At 43.0% G+C, this 21660-nt stretch overlaps 1 pseudogene; it reads left to right on the top strand.

Annotated features, from left to right (window-relative positions):
* Positions 1-19627: 19627 nt before the first annotated feature.
* Positions 19628-21140, top strand: LOC101649636 (annotated as a pseudogene).
* Positions 21141-21660: the final 520 nt, after the last annotated feature.

The following is a 21660-nucleotide window of genomic DNA, read 5'->3' as shown; positions in this document are numbered from 1 at the left end:
TCTCTGCCGAGTTTCTGCACAGCAAGAGAAGTGGGAAGGTAGGTCACACACACACACACACACACACACACACACGCGCGCGCGCGCGCACAAGAAAACATCCATTAGCCTAATGGAGAGACTTGGGGGCAAGCACAGATGTCATTTGTTTTCCTAAGACCTATGATAGGCTTTGGAGTGAAGCCTGTACTCGGCAGGCCTTTGCTGAAGATGCTGGTCACTTGTGGCATTGCCTGGTCACGGTGGTCATAGTCATGCTTTGGACCTCGAAGTCCCCAACATTTCAGGGCGAGGTGAGTCTGAGGAACTGAGCTGCTCCAGAGGGCTGGAGGGGTCACATTGGGGGCCCTGCCAGGACCGCCTCCAGGTGTCCTTGGGGTTAGCACTGTCCCCGCGATTCCTGCTCAGCGCTGTGTGCGGAGCAGAGCTGCTGCCGGGCTTTCGAGGCTGTAACCTTTGGGACTAGATCACTAGGTCTTCTAAAAGGGATCCCCATTTCCCCTTTACCTACCTAGTCCCCTCCCTACCCTCACAAACCTACTAACTACCCACAAGGCAAGGGTGTCCTGCTATTCCAAGGCTCCTCTGGGTGAGTTTGAACAGCCAACCTTCTGGCTAGTCGTTGAGCACTTAACCATAGTGCCACCCCAGGGGACTTTGCAGAGAGGCTAGGACAAAGGGAATGAGTCCCACCACAGAGAGCCTCACAGTTGTCCTAGATCTTTTGACCAGGATGTCCTTTCCACTTGGATCAGAGAGTGCAGACAAACAGTCCCTGTTTGTTCAGACCGTGAAGCCGAGGGGAGGAGTCAGAGCTGTGCCTTGTTGACCATTGTGTGTTTGTTGCTGGGCGCAAATCCAGGCACAAAAGCAGCTCTGGGCTCCAGTGTGTGGAATGGAAGAGCGAATGCGGTGTCCTCCTCTGAGACTTCTAATCCCAGATGCTTCTCCGCACTCTGGCTTTGGCACGCGGCCCTGACCACAGCAGGTGTCTCCTACGAACTTTCGTCCCCATGTTTCCTTCTCATCCTGGAAACGGAAGTTCATTTGGAAGGCTGTGCTATTGTCTGTCCTGCTTGTAACTCTAAGCTGAACGGGACTGGTTTGGCGAGCGCTTGGCTGGTCTTCGCACAGCATGCTTCGGGGGTACAAACATTTCCTTTCGGGTCCAGTGTGGCCTGATGGAGGGGCTGGGAGCTTCGTGCTGCTGGTGTTCTTGTTTCCACACTCCTACTTTCTGACCTGGCCCATGACGCCATCCCGAGGGACCCCCGTTTCCGCTGTCCATAAGAAAGGCACCACAAGGCGAGCGTGGCTGGGCTTGGGCCCCCAGATGCTCAGGTCTCCCAGTAAGAAGAGCGGGGCGGAGATGAGGTTGGCAGTCTCCGGACCGTAGCCAGGGCTGCTGAGCCGGGATCGACCTTCAGTAAGGAGAGGCTCAGAGAGAAGTGTCATTAAAAGTTACAGGTAGTTTCATGGCCCCCAAAGGAGGTGATGTCTAGGAAAAGGACCCTTATGAGCCTTAGGTAAGTAGAGAGCAAAGATATTACTCTGGAATGGGGGAGGCTCGACACCCTGTGCCTCGAATACATGACAACCCTTGGCCAGTCGGTGTCAAATGCTGCCATTCAATTAGGCAGCATCGAGCTCTCAGGAGGATTCCCTTTGCAGCAATGTTTCTTTCCTAAGTCTGTATTTCGGCTGCCGTCTCTCTGTTTATTGCTTGTTCTCAGAAAACAGAGGAGCCACTTTCCAACGATCCTCCATGGAAGTTCAGTAGCTGAGCCCCGGAAGACGGCTAGACGGCTAGAGATCTGCATCACCCTGCTCACAAACTCACGATACACGAGCAACTGCAAACAAATGCAACTGGGTGTTATGGGGCTCAGCCTACGGGGCTGCCAATATCCCACACAGGGAGAAAGACGAGGCTTTCTACTCCGGCTCAGATTTACAGCCGCGGAAACCTGAAGGGGTTGCTACGCTCCGTCTTGCTGAGTTGCTGTGGTGAGCCTGGTGGTGTAGGGGTGACCAGCTGGCTGTTTGGGACATACAGGGTCAGCAGTTTGGAACCCCCCAGCCACTCAACAGGAGAAAGACTGGACTTTCTACTCATGTAAAGAGTGATAGTGTTGGGAACTCAGAGGTGTTATACTCTGCCTTACTGGGTCTGCGAGTCAGCATCAACTCCATGGCAGTGAGTTTGGATTTTTGCTTGTATAGAGTTGCTATGAGTCAGAATCAACTCCCTGGCATTGGGGTTCCTATCGGCGGGCTCTGGGAAGATGTACCGAAGGGAAGCTGGTTGCCACACACAGGCGTCTCCCACATGCAGCCAGACATCTGGCTGAGGGGGAAAATCCAGGAGAAATCGAAGCACTCCCTCCGGAGCCTCCGAGACGCATGTGCAGGGGAGCCTGACAGAAGTCTGGACTTTAAAAGAGAGGGAGCTGTTATCATGCAGGATGCCTGGAAGTGGATTATTGCAGATGACGATTGAACACCTTATCGTTTGATTTCCCTTTTGATCCACTTTCATTTGGTTCTAGTTTTTAATATTTTCTGCTTTCTTTTTGATCGAGGTTTTTCTCTGTTTCACTTTGTCTTTGCTGCAGTTTTAAAAAATATTTTGTGTGTGTATATCTAATCCAGGCTCGGTAAGTCTATAGCGACAGTAACTGCAGGAATGGTCCCTCGGGGGCACAGCAGGAGAGGCTGGAGGTTCTGGCGGATGGCTCTGGAAGAAGGTGGGGCGCTTATAACGATGAGTACAAGGACCGAGAAAAATGGCCGCAAACAGACTGTGCTGATGACTGTACAACTCTTCTTGCTGTGATTGAACGGTCGAAGTGTATGATATGTGAATCACATGCCACTAAACCTGTTGAAAAACAGTTTTAAAGTCATATAGGATGGGGCTCAGCAAGCCACAGCGATCGGGCCATTAAACAGAACCACAGGTGACTTCTGACCTTGTGAGTTACCTCGGTTACCCACTCCCTTCCATCTGAAAGGGCTTGGTGCTGCATCCCTGGATGGGTCGTCTCCAGTGTAAGCTCGGTTGGTTGGTCTCTGAAATGTCCCCCCCCCTGCTTAGAAGTTCTACGAGTTCGTGAGGTGTGGGAAGCGCCCCCTGAAATTGGCCTGGCTTGAGTGCTCATCGCTTCTTCCCAGCACATGTTCCTCATTCATCTTCTTGCCTCCCTTCAGCTGGCATGGGGTCTGGGGCAATGCTGCTGTGTTTCAAAACATGTAGCCAGAGCTATGTTGCAATTCACGAGGAGTTACGGTATGTTTCCGTGGAGAGCGGTTTATATTTTAGAGAGTCACGTTCTTGGAAATCCTGGTTCAGCAGTGTCCTGGCCTGGAGGAGAGCCAACTCCCATTAATCTTGGAACATGCTGAGCTATAGCTTGACCATGGCTCACAAGACATTCAGGAGGAACACAAACACAAACAAAAGCTCAATTCGAACCAGCAGAGCAATATTTCTTGCCATTCACACATGAGCAGAACAGGCCATGCTACAGGCCAAGGCCCATGGGTCACATGCAAATTGTATTTTCCATGTGTGACCGGCCACAGCACTACCCCTCCACCCACATGGGCTTCTTCTGAGGGCTCTTTGACTCTGCTCTCATGGAGAGGTGGGGTTGAGGTTCTATCTTCTTGAAGAAGCACATATTTGTGACTTGGGGGGGAGTAATGTGCTATGACTTCTGAGTCGGGCTCCTAAAGAGTGATACCGTTTCTAGCCGATTCTTGTGGGATGCTCCCTCCTGGAGCCTGTATTAGTCATCATTTGTTGCATAACCAATTAGCTCTCATTTAGTGGGTGAAAACTCACACCTTTATTATTTACCTCACAGTTCCTATTGAACCTTGGCTTAGCGGGAGCACCCCCAAAAGGTCTGTTGCAAGGTTTCAGCTAGGGCTGATGTCTCCTCTAAAGGCTTCAATGGAGGAGGATCTGCTTACAAGTCCACTTGGGTGATGGTTGGCAGGATTTTGTTATTTAAAGGCTCTCAGTTCCTTATTGGCTGTTGGCCAGTTGTTGGGGTGCCACTGAGTCAGTTCTGACTCACAGAGGCCCTCTAGATTAGGATCGAGCGTATCATTGCAGCCACCGCGGCGTCAGTCCACTTCCTTGAGGGCCAGCGCCAGCCTCCATGTCTTGCCAGGAGGGTCTCTCCAACATGACAACCTGCTTCCTCAAAGCCAGCACGAGAATCTGCTGACCAGATAGAAGTCATAATTTTGTTGTAAATGAACCATGGAAGAAATAATTCCTCGCCCTGGCTGCACTCTATTGGTCAGAAGACCATTTTCCAAGGGTGGAGTAGGGAGTTGGGTAGGGACCATTGGGGGACATCTAATGGTTTCCAACCCCAGAACTTATCCACTGCTCTATGAGAAAGCCCCAAAGAAAGGGCAAATGCAGACATTCCAGCTGCTAGACTTAGCTGAACTGCCATCTGACAGCAAGCATCAAACACCAGACATATGAGCAAAGGCTCTTTCAAGTTATTCCAGGGCTCAATCATCAAGTTACCCTTAGACTTTGAGGCTTCCCAGCTGAGCTTGCAGACCCTGGGGATACGCGCCGTCCTTGCTACATCCTTTCTGAAGCTGGCTCTTGTTCTACCTCACTAAGTAGCAACTGGAGCAAGCCACTCTCCTAAAGCTTCATGTCTCCACGTGATCATTTGGTTTAACCATATGAAATGTCCCTTGCACACGTTTTGCAACTAGGTTGGTGTTCTGCAACTGGGTTGGCGTTCAAGTGACAACTTGAGAAGAAAGAGTCTACACCGTTTTAAAGCCCTGGAAACGTTCTGGTTACCATAGACACCCCTTTGTGTTGTGGCTCATCCAATAAGAATAGCAGCAGACGTTTGTAACATGACTTCTAGGGGCACACCAAAAAAGGAGTTTTCCCAGGTTCACTTCTGGGAGGTAGCTCAGCTGTCATGGCCCATGGCACACTCCTGAATCAGACAGGATGTTCTAAACCTTCTTCTCAGTCCGTTTTGAGTAGGATAATTATAGCCATTGGTCTGGCATGCATGATGCCTAAAAATAATTCTGCAATATGTTTGGTTTCCACATATATATTAAGGTGGGAACATTTTAAAATTATCTAAACATCTGGCACGGGAATTCTTCATGGGAAGGAAATGTCTTTCTTTGGAAGGAGTTTGATAAAGTGGTGGAAGAATGCCCTTCAGCCTGAGATAAAGAAAGGGATTTCTTTCTGACTTTGAAGAGGGAGGGAGGAGAGGAAAGAGCAGAGGCTGGCTGTTTTGGGTAGGGTTTTGTTTTGACTTTTGTGTCTGGATTGATGTGTGTACAAGAAAGATTATACTCGAAGACGATCAGACTCATTCTTAAATCCTGGATTTTTCTCTCCTTCTCCACCCACCCTAGGGCCTCAAGAAGTCTGTCTTAGATATAGTCCGAAATTTCTTCTTTGGGACTCCATGTACTAATTTCTCCGAGGAGTGAGTAATGTTTGACTTTGGGGAGTCACTTTTACTCTCTGACCCTTAGTTTTCTGACCTGTAAAATATCACGGGGAGAAGATGATTATTAACTCAGGCCGGCTGGGGCATGATTCATATTGAGTCCTGAGCAATCTGGATCAGACAGGACAGGTTTCCAGACTCAACTAGGCCTGGTAGGAACTCTAAAGGGTGTGGCAAATTCTAGCCAAAGTGAGGCAGTGGCTGTGACTGCTGGGCTCCCTCAAGTGATGGGCTGTAGTCATGTAGCATGAAGTAGACAGGGCCGCAACATCTTGGTTCTCAGTACTCGGGGCCACTGAACACTGACACTCAGCCAGCTGTGGAGCATGATGCAGTGTCCTTGGAGGAAGAAGCTGAACAGGGACTTAGAATCCCAAGCATGGCTCAAGCCACGGACAAGCCCCAGTTTCCAGGGCCAATGGAAAGATGGGGCAGAGACACTGAGGCTAAAGAGCAGGTGTATCAATAGAGTTGGCAGCTGGCTGTGACTAGGAGACCATGGAGGTTCCTTCTGACTCATCAGTTTGAGAACTGAAGGGAAATGAGGTTAATTCTTGGTTCTTCTATCAGCTGATGTGTTGAGATTTCTTTAGGTTTTCCCCTTTCTACTAAGGGCTGCCCCAGTGACGTATATGTAGATGAGGATAAAAGTACCTATGAAGAGGGATAGCAGATCCCTCCAGGCAAAAGATTCCAGAATTTCATGAATAATCAGGAGGGGCCAAGGAACATTCTGGCGAGGACAAGCTGCAGCCTGCTTCCTGCTCCTTGGAGAATAGACCACTGCACATCTGAATTGTTCCCCTTTACAACATGTGGATGGGTCAGTCCTGGAGCACACCTACCTGTGGGGTTCGCTCCCATGTGGGGTAAGAGAAACCACAGTATCAGACACAGAGTAGGCCCTACATTGATGCTGGCTAAATGAATTTAAAAAAATTAAAGCCGAATAAAATACATAGGACAAACTAGAAGGTGGAACAAAGGAGGGTAACACTGAGCTTGGAGATCTAGACCGCTTTCCCTTGTATGAACCTCACTATCATTGCCTGAGTGTCAACCTTTCCCCCACTATAAGAAAAATAATTCTCAAAACACAGTTTCATATTATAGATTGCCAGAGCTAGGGATATGTTCCTACCCTTGCCCCAGTAATACCACCCTTGGGATTCTATCATAAAATAATTCAATAAAACCAAAAGCCAAGCACACAAAGGTTCTTATGAAAGTAGAATCAGAGAAAGCAGAACAAGGAAGAATCCACGTGTGCAACAGTAAGGGAGAGGCTGGGTAGATTTCAGTCCATCTCCTCACTGGGTGATTCTGCATTCATTAAAATGACCATGATGAAGAGTCCCTAGCAAATGCATAATAAATAATTGTGTAAAAGAGAAGTACACAAAACGTTACACACATCATTCTTGCGAATGTGTCAACCAGCTTGATTTTATCCAGGTTCTTATCACTGTGGTTAAGTTCCAAAGGACAGATAGTTTTGGATAGCGACAGTTCCCCACTCTTTCTCTGATAGTAACAATGGCACATGCTAGAATTCTGGGACAAGGGCAGCCGTGAGGCAGCAAAGGTAGGCAACGATTACTAAAATTAAGACCCAGGGACATTTACCACAAAGCTAGGTAACAAAGTACAAGCACCGACAGCTATAGATGTGTTATGATCACCTGTATGACACGGAGCAGAAAGACACAGCAGGTATCTAATGACCCTGGGGGATCACAACAACCTCAGAGAGGACTGGAAGCCTGGAGGGTGCCTTGGAGAGGAGCAGGTGGAATCAGAAGGCGCTCTGTTCACCCCAGTAACCAATGAGCACAAAAGGCTGGTGGAAAGGCTTAAATTGGAGAGCCTGGAAGGCTCCAGAGCCCAGGAGCATGGACTCTTGACACGGAGCAGCCAGATTGCTAATCAAAGACAATGCCCTGCCTGCAGGGAAACGTAGAAACCATTGTAACATTTTTATAGAATAAAATATAGAATATATTATTAATAGACTATATAGAATAGACATAAAAGAGACTAAAAACAGAGGAGGTCTACGTAAGAGTAGAGAAGGCAAAAAGAACCATTAAATCTCAGAAAGAAAACAGTAATGTAAACAATGAAAACAACCTTTTAATTTTGGAATGCAAATTGCGTTGTTTTTGGTTTTTTTTTGGTACTACATGAAAACAACAGAAGAAGGAGCTCGGTGAAGTTGGGAGGCTACTTAAATCAATACTCAGGAAATCTGAAGTAATACCGACCCGACCAACAGAAAACTACCTAGGCCAAAAATACTATGGGAAGTAAGAGCAAGCATCACAATGACATTCCTAAGAGACAATGAATGCACGTCAGAGGGACATGCTCCAAAAGCAAATAAAACCATATTTAATTTCAAAATAAGCTAGCCTAAACCAGCAGAGATCAAAATGAGAAAAATTCAGAAATAAAATGACCAACAATTCCCACACCCTACCAAAAAATACCCCCAAACACACTGACAACCACTGAATCAATTCCAACTCATATTGACCTATAGGGCAGGGTAGAACTGCCCCTGTGGGTTTCTGACACTGTAACTCTTTATGGGAGTAGAAAGCCTTGTCTTTCTTCATTGGAGGAACCAGTAGTTTTAAACTGCTGACCTTGTGGTTAGCAGCCCAACACATAACCACTACACCAAAATGAAATAATTTGAAATGACAGAAAAAATCATTTGATAGCATCTGGGGTCTTAAAGGCTTGCCTTCCAACAAGCAGCCATCTGCATGAAGCACCAACTAAAGCCATATAGATGAAGCACACCAGCCTTTGTGATCCCAGGATTATAAATAATAAAATCCAAATCCAAAGGAGGCAATGATATCAGAGCTTAAATCGTGAACACACAGTTTGCAGAAAACTGTGGATGACAGTGGGATCCCAAAACCCATTTGCAGGGTCCCTACATGGATTAAATGACCGGACTATCCGGCAGAGAGCATTGTTAACTTAATTACAGCAGAAGTAGTTGGGTTAAAATGTAATGCCATATCATTTGATCTCCCTTTTGACCCATTTTAAATATGTTCTGTTTTTATTTTTTAATATTTCCTGCTTTGTTTTTGAATGGCATTTTTCTCTGGTTTATTATGTTTTGTCCGTATGTGTGTTTTACAATATTGACATCCAGGCTGGGTGAATCTCTGGGGATAGTAACTGGGTTAATGGCTTACTGGGGGTGTGGCAGAGGAAGTTGGAGTGATATGGGGAGCTGGTAGCACTGGGTGTAGGAAGGGAATGTTCTGGAACTGATTGTGCAACTCTTTATGATATGACCTAACTATTGGAGTACATAGCATATGAATTATATGTCAATAAAACTATCATAAAAAATTTAGAAAATTCAAGACTAAACACAACAAATAAGGTCTTAGAGAAGGATCCCAAGAAAGGATTTTTAAAAATAATTTGTAAGTCTTTAGGATAGTTTTACATTTACAGAAAAATTTAGCGATAGTACAGAGAATTTCTATGTACCCTTCACCTAGCTCATCCAATGTTACTATGGACTTGGAACGTTTGTCCAAATCAAGAAAAGTCATAGTGGTACATTATTAACTAAACTATAAATTTTATTTGGATTCTTCACTAATATGTTTATACTAGTATCCTGTTCTAGGGTCCAAAGTTACTGACTTTGGAAGGCAAATATATACAAACACTTAATAATGTAAAATTCATAATGCCTGGCATCCAAAAAATGAACAGTTGTGAAATTAGGAAAATGTGATCCATAGCATGAGAAGAATCAGTTAATAGAAGCATATGTAGATATTTAAGAAATGATGGAATTAATAGAGAAAATTAAAACAGTTACAAATATGATTAGGTATTGAAAAACTATGAACACAATGAGAAAAGAAATAACAGATTTTAAAAATGAAATGGAAATTCCAGAGATGACAATATGATGTCTAAAATGAAACACCCACTGGACAATCTTCAGATTAGATACCGATTATCAATGAACTTCAAGACAAAATAGAAACTATCCAAAGAGAAATACAGGGAGAAAAAACAAAAAAAGTAAGAAAGATGGACAGTGATAAAAAGAGTAATCCATGGAACAATAGCAAGTGGAATAATATGTGTGTAATTGGAGACTCAAAAAAGGGATGTGGAGAAATAATGGTAGAAAAACTTCACAAATTTGATGAAAACTACAAATTCACAATCCCAAGAAGTTCCACAAACCTCAAATAGGAAAAACAAAGAACATTAAGATACAATGCAATCAAATTGCTGAAAACCATTAGGGGGAAAATCATAAACACAGAGAAAAATAGACAGTTTACATACAGAGGAACAAAGATAAGGAGAACATTGTAAACAAGCCATTGTTTTTTTTATCAAAGAACTGAAAGAAAAATGTCAACAACGAAAAATTCTACATCCAGGAAATATAGCCTTGAAAAATGAAGGTGAAATAAAGACTTTTTCAGGCAAACAAAAGCTGTATTTTATCACCTACACTACAAAAATATAAAAAATGTTACAAAGGATTTCTTAAGACTAAAGATGTAAGATACCACATGGAAACTTGGATAGAAATTTTTAAAAGTAGAGTGGAGAAAATAGTAAACTTATGAGTATTTATACTAGAATGTCTCCCCATTAGAGAACTCCTTAAAAGACAATTCACTATTTTAAGATTCCAATAATGTTTCATAGTTTTAAGAACCTATGTAGAAGTAAAATTTACAAGGGGTCTTCAAAAAGTTCATGGAAATGTGTGTTATATGTGGATTTCAAAATTTCATCGCACCAAAATATTTCATACTAACTTGTTAGGACATGTCAGAACAGGCTCTAAGCAAGCTAACAGAACCCGTATCAGTGCAACAGTAGGTCAGTGGAAATTGAACTGGAAAAAAACATCAAAAGTATTGTGAAGTACGAGGAGAAGAATGGTAAAATCTTTGGTGCTTCACAAAAAGTGTATGGGGACAATGCTCCAAGGAAATCCACAGTTTAGAAATGGATAACTCATTTCAAGATAGGCTGAAACAATGTTGAAGATGGAGCCTGCAGCGGTAAACTATCCACATCAATTTGAGAAGAAAAATGAATCTTGTCTGTGTTCTTTTTGAAGAAGACCAACAATCGACAGGAGAAATAATTGTCAAACACCATAGGCATCTCAATAGGCTCAGCTTATATAATTTTGATTGAAGCTTTCTGCTTGATGGGCACCCAAACTGTTGTAGAAAGTGGTCTAAAATCAGAAAGCCAAGTTTCCATCTTTATATGTATATATATGAAAAGAAGAGAAAAATGGAACATAAAATAAGTGGGTGAAAGAAAATAATATGACTAGAAATCAATGAAAGAGAAAACAAAAAGAAAGGTCTTGTTCATTGGGCCTCCACTCAAGTACTCCCTCAATGCAAGAGCACTTTGTTCTACTAAACCGGCATTCCATGATGCTCACCTTCCCCATGCGATCGCTGAAGACAAAGCGGGTGCATACGCCAATGTGGTGAAGAAAGCTGATGGTGCCCGGCTATCAAACGATATAGCATCTGGGGGGTCTTAAAGGCTTGAAGGTAAACAAGCGGTCATCTAGCTGAGAAGCAACAAAGTCCACATGGAAGCACACCAGCCTGTGTGATCACGAGGTGTGAATAGGATCAGGTATCAGGCATCAAAGGGAAAAAAAAATCGTATCATTGAGAATGAGGGACAGTGAAGAGTGGGGACCCAAACCCCATCTGTAGACAACTGGACATCCCCTTACAGAATGGTCACTGGGAGGAGACAAGCCACTCAGGATGCAGTGTAGCAACGATGAAACATTCAACTTTCCTCTAGTTCTTAAATGCTTCCTCCCCCTTCCCCTCATTCACAATGATATGATTTTTTGTTCTGATGATGCCTGATACCTGATCCCTTCGACACCTCATGATTGCACAGGCTGATGTGCTTCTTCCATGTGGGCTTTGTTGCTTCTGAGCTAGATGGCCGCTTGTTTACATTCAAGCCTTTAAGACACCAGGCGCTGTATCATTTGCTAACCGGGTACCATCAGCTTTCTTCACCGCATTTGCTTATGCACCCGTCAGTTTTACATTCAACAGTTCATACACATTTTGTTTCACCTCATCCGTTGCAATCTTCAATGTGTGGTTGCTTATCTCACTTTCTGTGTTTCCTGTTTCAATTCCTCCTCTTTTCCTAACACTTGCAACTTTGTCCTTGGGTAAATGCTGCCTTTTTTTTCTTAAATGGTTGATTATTCTAACGTGGAGGTGAATTCTGGTTGAGACGTGAAGGATAAGGTCTTAGGAGTCTGACTAGTCTCTTTTTGACCAGTAAGCCTGAGCTCTTTTATGGTTTTTGAGTTCCGGTCCACATTTTTCTCCTACTCAATCCAAGATCTTCTTATGTGATCCTTTTCAGAGTAGTTGTAAAACTCAAATCTTATTCTTTGAAAAGATCAATAAAATGGATAAACATCCAACCAGGCTGATAAGAGAGAGTGAGACAAATTGCCAACACCAGAGATGAGAAAGGGGATATCACTACAGATCCTATAGCTATCTAAAAATATAATATACAAATCCATGTCTATAAATTCAACAACTTGGACGAAATAGATTCCTTGAAAGACAAAAATTACCCAATTTGATGTAAGTTGTTATTCGATGCCCTTGAGTTGGCGCCGACTCACAGTGACCTAATGCAGAATGGAATGAAACGCCGGCCCGGTGTCATCCTCAGAACTGTTCTGTTTGAGCCCATTGTTGCTGCCACTGTGTCGATCCATAGCCTTGAGGCTCTTCCTCTTTTCCATTGACCCCTATTTTACCAAGTCTGATGTCCTTTTCCAGGGACTGATTTCTACTGATAACAAGTCCAAAGTATGTGAGACAACGTCTCATCATCCTTGCTGCTGGATGTGTTTAGTCTAAGACAGATGCTTGGCAATCCATGATACTTTCTTTTTTATTTTTCTCAACAGTTTTATTAGCATATAGTTCACATATCATGTAATTCCTTAGTTCAAGCATATCAAGAAGAGTTGTACAATCCTCACCACACTCCATTTTAGAACATTTTCTTCATTATTTTTTCTTCTCATTTTCATTCTCTTCTTCATTCTTATACTCATCATTGTTAGCTCCCCATAGCCCCCCAAGCTCCCCGGATGTACCCCTAAGGAACCATTAATTCAGTGACTGCTTCTTTAGATTTACCTGTCCTGGATTTCATATAGGGAAAAAAAAACACAACAAAACACCCCCCTCCAAAACCTAACAATAATAACAAAGTAAAGCAGATAAAAACCCTTATTCGAAAAGAAAGCAGAAAATACTAAAAACTAGAACAAATTTAAATGGATCATAAGGAAGATCGATCTTCTTAACCAACACCAAAATACATCAATTCTTCTTTGGTCCTCCTTATTCATGGCCCAGCTTTCCCATGCATATGAGGCCGCAGAAAATACCCCAGCATGGGTCACTTGTATTATAGTCCTCACTGTGGTATTTTTACTCTTTAACAGTTTAAATAGGTCTTGGCAGACAGCAGGTTTGCTCCATGTACTACTTCATTTGATTTTATTCACCACTGCTTCCATGAGCTTTGATGTGGATCTAAGTAAAATGAAATCCTTGACAATTCCAACCTTTTCTTGGTTATCATGATGTTAAGAGGAAATAATAAAACCTAAATATCCATATTGCTATTAAAGAATTTGGATTTGGTTTTAAAAAATCCTCCTACAAAGTGTGGTAGTTGCATAATCGGGTGTCAATTTGAGGATTAAGAGTGTAGGGGTGGAGTCTAGCCTGTCAATCAGGATATAGCCAATGAGGCCTCTGGGTGGGCATGGCCTTCTCCTGAGGATTCTGGGAACTCCTGTAACTCCTCCTTGGAAGTGTGAGGCACTCTCTCTCTCTGCTCACCCCCTGTGAAACATTTCTGAGGAGAAGCTACACTGAAGCAGTCAGAGTTCCAAAACTGAAGGGACTCACATGGAGACCCCTGCCAGAGCTGAGATGCTTACAACGCCACTGGATCCACAAGACTTCCAACCACTGGCCTGTGATCTTCCTGCGTTTGGCTTCATTGCATGTGTTTTGTGAGTCTGAAGAGGACTTTATAGGTTGGTATCGGACATATGGGCTAATGTCGGACTTAAGGACTTGATCTGGACTGGGCTAGGTGTTTCTGAATATTCAATTGTTCTTTCTTATACACATATGAGTATCTACGGATTTGTTTCTCTAATCTACCCAGACACACACATAAAAAACATCAAACTCCATTTATCAGGTGAGTTCTATCACATATGTAAACCAAAAAATATATACATAATTTATTTTTAAAATAAAGGAGGAATCACAAGCAATCACTTTAGGAGGTCAGTAATATCCCTATATCAAAACTGAACAAAGATGCGAGAAAAATACAAGCCAATATCACTCATGGCTATCGATACAAAATGTATTACTATTTTAGCAAATGAAACCTACCAGTATATAAAAAAGATAATATATCATGGCCAAGGGGGATTTCCCCTTAGGAATGGAAGCTTGATAATATCTGAAACAGATAATATATTAATATCTGAAAATCAGTTAACTATTCATGCACACTTCTCCTAGTTTTTGTACAGTTTTGCTTTGCATTTACATCCTTAAGTAATCTAAAATTGCTTAGATATTTGCCAGATGAGTATATTTTTTTTGCAAAATCATTCTTCTCAACATCATTTATTGAATTATTTCATACTTCCTCATCGTTGTTTACTTTATCATGCATTAAGTGACTAATTGGTATGTTTGTTAGTACTTGTGACAGTATCACAGTTTCATAATGTTCAATTAGCATTAGTTTTAAACTGTATTTTAATCTGTCAAAGACAATGATCTCTTGAATATTTGCATTGACCCACATGTAAAACTTAATTTATATTTAATTTATGTCTTTCATTATGAATGAGCATGCATGCTTCCTTTTTTTTAAAGCTCTTCTTGCCTGTTATTTTATTTCTAGATGCTTTTTTTGAATTTTAAGATATAGCATTCATAAATAAAATGTATCACTGACAAATAATGGCAATGTTGTCTTCTTAGCCTATCTTGGTTTTGTTTTATGCCTTGGGAGAAAGATGGGTGCTCTCTACTCCAGGAAAGAGCTACAGTCTCAAGCCATCTAATCTGAAGTTGAAGGAGGGACTAGTATCAGAGCCTACGTTGTGAGAATCCAGTGTGCTGAAGGCGACCACTGACCGTGGGAGCCCCAGATTCATTTGTGGAGCTACATAGGAGAACACCCTCAATCTACAGTTGAGGGATGGGAGGAAAGCGGTTACAAACGGAGGGCTTTGGAGAGATGAATATAGGAGATCACAGGTAGAAATCTGACTGGAACAGTTAAAACATGGTCAGTAGATTCCACCCCCAACACGCATGCTGGACTTGATCTGATTTCCAAACTCTTATGTATTTTTGGTTTGTATTGTTTTGTTTGGTTTTTGATTGTTCATATTAGGGGTTATCTCGGAGGTGCCATGTCATTGGAGGTCACCCTCTTGAAGTTGTGTTGTATGTTTTTCCATTTATCATTATATAAAACCCAGGACTGATGAACCTACAGAGAGAGCAAGTAGAATAAGGGTTCCGGGGTGAAGGGAGTACTGTGGTGGTGGAGTGAAGGGGAGACGATGTCGAGGAGTCCATGTAGAAAAAGAATGTACAGAAATGGATTGTGGTAGCAAGTGTATAATTCTGCTTGATGTGATTGAATACGGAATGATATGATATATGTATTTAATTTAAAAAAAGGTATAGTCTCAAATTCACAGAAGCAGCTCTATCATGTCCTATAGGGCTACTGTGAGTCAGCATTGACTCAATGGCAGTGAGTTTGGTTTAGTTTGGCTTTTATTTCTTTGGCTTTAATTTCTATAGCAATATTAGTAATGAGGGTAAGGCCGAGTATCCATTTTTGGTTATGGATTTAAATGAGACTTTTTACAGTGCCTTTAAAGAGAGATATTGCTATCCTCCATTAGGTTAAAAAATTATATTACTGAAAAAAAAATTATATTACTGTTTTCTAAGTTTTCAAGTTAAAGAACCAGGAATGAGTATTGAGTTTTAACAAATGTTTTTCATAATGTGTGAGTATGTTTGGGTGATGTAGTTTTTGTATTGAATACATACTATTCCATGAAATATATAACATCAATGTATCTCCTGATGTCAGATCTGAAGGTAACTCAAGATCACGGAGACGGCCCAGACCTAAGCAGCAAGTGTGGTGCCCTCCGGACTGTCGTAGGCTCAATAGCAATTCACAACAACATAGCGGTTGCGCCGTTCCCAATGTCAAACCGTCTTTACATTGCTAGACTAAGCACTGACTGACTGTTTTGAATGATTTTTTTCATGAGCTTTTAATTCAGTTTTTTAAAAAGAATTTTCGGTCCCTACTCAAAAGTGAGCCCCATCAGTTGGGCTTTTTTTGGCCTGTATACGACTCTTGACAGGGTCCCAGAGTGATGATGATTTCAGAAAATTAACTCGGCAGCTTTTCTTATTTGCCTTTTTTGCCCAGATTCCTCTCTCTTCTCTTGGCCCTGGGAGGGGGGGGGGGGGGGGGGGGGGGGGGGGGGGCTGGCCTGTGTTCAGCGCCACTCCAGATCCCGATGGCCTCCAGCATGTTCCTGGCTCTCTCCTCCACTCTTGCTGCTGTTGGCTCTGGCATCTCTCGGCTTCTCATCTGGTTTGACTTCCCAAAGTGCTCCCTGAAGCACCCTACATTTCAACCTGAACTGGCCTCTGTGTGACCCCAAGGGAGGGGATTTCCTTGGCAGATGGAGATTCTCCACAAGCACTCCCACTTCCTTCTGGAGCTCTCCCAGCTGCAGTCTTGAGCTCTCTTGAGCGCTGCCTGCAGCTCTCTGCTGCCCTCCCCTGCCCTCTGGCCACCAGTCTATCCCCCCCATTCAGAGGCACCGTTTGGTTGCTCAGAAAGGTCTCCAGCCCCTAGGCTGTTCTCCAGAGGGATTTGTTTGAAGGGTACTGCCAGGAGTGAGCTGTTCTCGTTGCCTAAATCCGGCACCTGAATCCCTGAGTGGCATGGCTGCCAGAGGGCCAGTCTGGCCGGCCTTTTCCCATCTTGAGAAGTGCTGGGATGGTTTGATAGGATGGCTCTGTGAGCTCCAAAGTGGGAAAGAGGCCACATGTGGTCTGGACCCTTGCATAACATGAGTATGGTGCTTCCTGTGCGACTCTAGCCCAGGAGGGGCCCATGTCTCACCCTGTGCCTTCCCACCTGGCTACATTGCTCCTTTTGACGGCTCCCCGATGCAATTGGTCTTTCTAGACATTTTGTTCAGACGTCTCCAGTGAAAGACACCAAATGGTGAGGCTCCGAGGAGCTTTACAGCCAAATACCTGGCTCAAGATGACCATTTGTCCTATCATCCTCATCCTCCACCTCCCTCTCCCTCAGCACTATCTGAGGTTCTCAACTTGTGGGTCACCGCGACCGCTTTGGGGGTCAAACGACCCTTTCACAGGGGTCGCCCGATTCATAACAGTAGCAAAATGACAGTGATGAAGTAACAATGAAAATAATGTTATGGTTGGGGGGTCACCACACATGAGGAACTGTATGTAAGGGTCACGGCATTAGGAAGGTTGAGAACCGCAGCTCTAAGATGATGGGGAGACAGGTGTTTTGGGGTCTTTCTTTCATCACCCAAATACCTATTAAACAAAAATGTGAAAACGTGGAGCTACTGTTTCTTGGCATATCCTCCATCTAGGTCTAGAGAATTATTTTTATTTTTAAAAAAACTTTCTATTGTAAAACAACAACAACAACAAATCCTTTCTATTGTGAATTGGATGAAAGTTTCAAGAGTTGATCAGTTTTCCGTTCAGCAATCCATACAGATTTTATTTCATGCCATTGTTTGTAATCCCCACAATGAAACATCATTTATCCCACTTCCTACCTGTGTTTCCTGTTCCCATTCCCCCTTTCCCAACCTTTCTGAACCTTTTCTTTGGGTAAACACTACCCTTCTGATTGAAGTGGTTTGTTATTCTAAGATGCATCTACTTCCCCAGTGCTATTGTTCCCTTGTCTATGGTTTGGCTGAAAATTGAGCCACGGCGGTAAGTTCACCTCTACACCTGAAGCATGACTGAGTGCTATAGTCTTAGGGGTTTTACCAGTCTCTATTTGACCAATATGCATGGCCTTTTAAGATTCTGAATTTTGCTCCACATTTTTATCTCACTCTATCCAGGACCAAGTATGTAGTTCTTCACCATTTAACACCACTTAGTGTTTATAAAAACAGAGTCCAGGTGATGCTGTGGGTTAGACAATTATTTTCCAATCCCAAGGTCAGTGGTTCAAACCCACCATCCACTGGGTGTTCCCATAAAGATTTTCAATCTTGGAAACCTTATCTAGGGTCACTATGAATTGGAATTGACTTGATGGCAGTTGGTTTTAGAGAGTTTAAGAAAGGAGCCCTAGTGGTGCAGTGGTTAAGCACTCAGTTGCTAACTAAAAGGTTGGTGGTTGTTTTAGAGGTTGAGTGAAATTTATATATGCATATATCAAAAGAAATGTAAGTTTTAAAAATGGCTCACACAGTTGTAGAAGTGGACAAGTCCAAGTCTGGGCAGATTTCAAATCTGTGGGTCCATCAGCTAGTAGGCTGGGGGATTCTCCTGATTCACATAGCCAAGGGCGATCATGAACCCAAGAGCCACAGTAAGACCACAGGCTGTAGAGGTGAACGAATCCAAGATCGACGTATCAGACGGCAGTCTGCTGAAGACTCGAAGGATCAGCAGGCAATATGACAGGCCATTCTCCAATCTAAAGAACTAGAAATTGATGAAGGCTTGCAATTGATTGTCTGTGATTACACCGTATTAGGTCGGGTCATAGGGAGTTACTAGGTGTTAATTGCTAAACTACTGAGAATCCTGGCCTAGCCATGTTGACAGAAAACCTTAACTATCACAGCTATTCAAGCCCAATCGAACACTATACATTAACAATAATAACAAAAATCACCCAAACATATATTCTTAAAAGTATTTGTTAAAACTCCACATCTATCCGTTCCTTTTGTAGCTTTTATAAATTTATCAACAGTAGGATAATCAGTTAGCATAATGAAGGGTAGCAATATCTTATTTAAAATAGATATATTATAGACTGTTTCATTGAAACCAGCATTCAAAAGCAGATTTTTTCAGCCTTATCATTATTACTTAATAGAAGTTAAGGCCAATGACCTAAATAAAGAAGGCATAAAACAGAAACAAGAGAGGTTGAAAAGGCAAATTTGTTTGACAGCAGGACAAATAGCATCCGGCAGATTTGGGTTTGAACCCTGAGTGTGCCACTTTTGTTATATGACCTTGGCTAAGTAATCTGACCTCTCTGAGCCAAGTTTCTTCATCTTTAAAATAGAAATAGAATAGATATACTTAGTTCAATGCTTTAAAATATCACTGGCGAACACACATTTTGGTGCCTCAGATATTAGACTTGATTCTGGGTATATTTAACCTGCTGATTAAAAAAATCGTTCTACTTTCCCCAATCAGCTCTACTTTTTGAGCTACAGAACATATGCCCTATACCACTCTTCACTATGGTTTCCCTTTTTAAAAAATCAGGATATTTTAAGGTAGTGTTAGCTACCCTGAGACAGAGGAAGTTCATGCTGGCTTTATTTAAAGTACATAGTTTATGTTGTATTAATTATTTAGGTCAAGTTATGCTTCACATGATAACCTTTGATCCAAAGGTATATTTGCACAATGCAAATTACATGAACTTTGAATTTTCCCCAAGTATCACTTCACCTTTACTAGGAATTGAATAGCAGGTGGTTCTATTTTGTTATCTTAAAAAGCAGCCGGAGCAAATGGGCTTGAGCAGCTCCTGGTGGGTGGCAGCGGTAGTGGTTTCCCCTGGCCCTGTTAAGGTTGGGGCCAGGCAGTGGGAGGATGGTGCCCTAGAGCCTGGCCTTGGTGGGAGAGGGGACGTGGTGGGTTCCAGCCATGTCAGAGGCGACCCAGAGTCTGCTGCAGTGCTGGGGCGCCAGTTGTAGGCGAGGCACTGACTTCGACTCTGGAGCTAGCTGGTGGAGGCGATAGAAGAGTATCAGATGGTCACCATGAGCTGGAATTGACTCGGTGGCAGTGGATGAACTTGCTTCTATGAGCATGTCCCTACTGAGGGCTGCAGACCTGGATCTTTAGCAATTAGCAAGACAGCTCCCAAAAGAGGCCCAAGCTCAACACTATAATTCTGAATCCACAGAAGAACAAAAGAATACCATAGGCAAGATTGCAACATGCTTGGAGTTATGGGATGCAGCTTTACAGTCTATACACTCCCAAGAGGAATTTAAACAGGGGAATCTGAAAAAGCTAGAACCAATCCTAAAGAATATGCTTACAGATAATAAAGAATTCCCATTGATGTTCAGCCTGTCCCATTAAGAAGAATTTTAGCACCTGGTAAAGAAGAGAATTTGAAATTTGAAGAAGATGAGTGTATTAGCCTGGGTTGACTAGAGAAACAAATTCATAGACCCTCATATGTGTGTCAGAGAGAACTTTATATCAAAGAGCAATTGTACATTAAGAAAATATCCCAGCCCAGTCCCGATCAAGTCCATAAATCTGATATTAGCCCATATGTCTGCCACCAGTCTATAAATTCTTCTTCAGACTCATGCAGCACAGGCAATGATGCCTAATTCAGGAAGAAAGATCACAGGCCAGTGGGTGGAAAGTCTTGTGGATCCAGTAGTGGTGGAAGCCTCTCAGTGCTGCCGTGGGTCTCCACGTGGCTCCTCCAGCTCCAGGGCTCTATCATAGCTCCATGTGTCTTATCATCAGGAATATGAAGCTGAGAGTCTGTGTGTATCTGACCTCCAGTGAGCTATTTATCTCCTCGGTGCTTCCAAATGAGGTAATCCATCTGTGATCAAGCTAGACTCCACCTCTGTGCAAGTTGACAGGAGATTATGTAACTACCACTATGAGGAAGAGGGTGGTGCTGGCGCAGGATCTCTTGATTGTTTTCTTGCTAGAGTCCCTGGTGCTTTATTACCACAGCTGCCATCACAACCTGGAATGACATTACTCACAATCTAAATCGAGCAGCTTGGTCTGAGAGATGCCGGGCAGTGCAGCGATCTCTATATCAGAGTTCGCATAAAGGCTCCAAATGACATAGATTAAATCCCTGTGCAAGCTACTCCTGCGACATCAAGAAAAGACGATACATATATTCATTTTAACGTGGACATTGAGCTGCAGAAGCATGTTGAAGAATTAACCAAAGAGGCAGTTATCTTTTTTGAATTTAAACAACTACAAGCCTAAAAAATTGGGTTACCAGCAGCACCAAGTGCTTTGCTTTCATGGAAGTGGATGAAATATACCTGGGCCAGTTGTAACAGAACTATACAAGAAACCAACCGACTTTAAAAGAAAGAAACTGCAGTTATTGACCAAGAAACCACTTAATCTTCATCTACATTAGACTTTGCATGAGGAGTGATCCTGATGTGAATACCCCGGAACTTCGGTGAATTTTACCACTCAGTAGAAGCCATCATAGTTTTGTGTAGCATCCGCCCCCTTCAACAGGCCAGAAGTGAGTCGCTCCCTTGCCAGGCTAGAGCGAGCCCATTGGTTTTGTCTGGCTGTGCCACAGACTAAAATCCACACATCACTGACGTGCAGCTCCTTGGGATACGGGCTTATTGTATTTTGAGATATGTATATTTTTGGCTTTCCTCTTAATTGTGTAATTGATCGTGTTTTCTAATTGATCACTATTCCGACCTTTTCCTGGAACCACACTGATGGGTAGGGCAGGCTTCTCTTCAGCCTAACACAGCAATAAGAAGGTGCTAGAGTTACCCATCTGCTCACTTCTGAGCCAATGTGATCTCTTGGTTTTGAGGGCATAGTCAGATTGTATGGACCCTGCTTGGGCAGGGGCTGGTCAGACTATGCTGAAGGTGGTCAGTCTGGAAAGCGGTGGACTGTCCCTCGGATACCTCTGAGCTACAGCT

Source organism: Echinops telfairi, unplaced genomic scaffold, assembly GCF_000313985.2.
Source record: "Echinops telfairi isolate 266 unplaced genomic scaffold, ASM31398v2 ScPeMD7_60;HRSCAF=208, whole genome shotgun sequence".
Classification (NCBI taxonomy): domain Eukaryota; kingdom Metazoa; phylum Chordata; class Mammalia; order Afrosoricida; family Tenrecidae; genus Echinops; species Echinops telfairi.
Note: the sequence above shows the minus strand (reverse complement) of the source record. Positions and strands in the feature narration are given on the sequence as shown.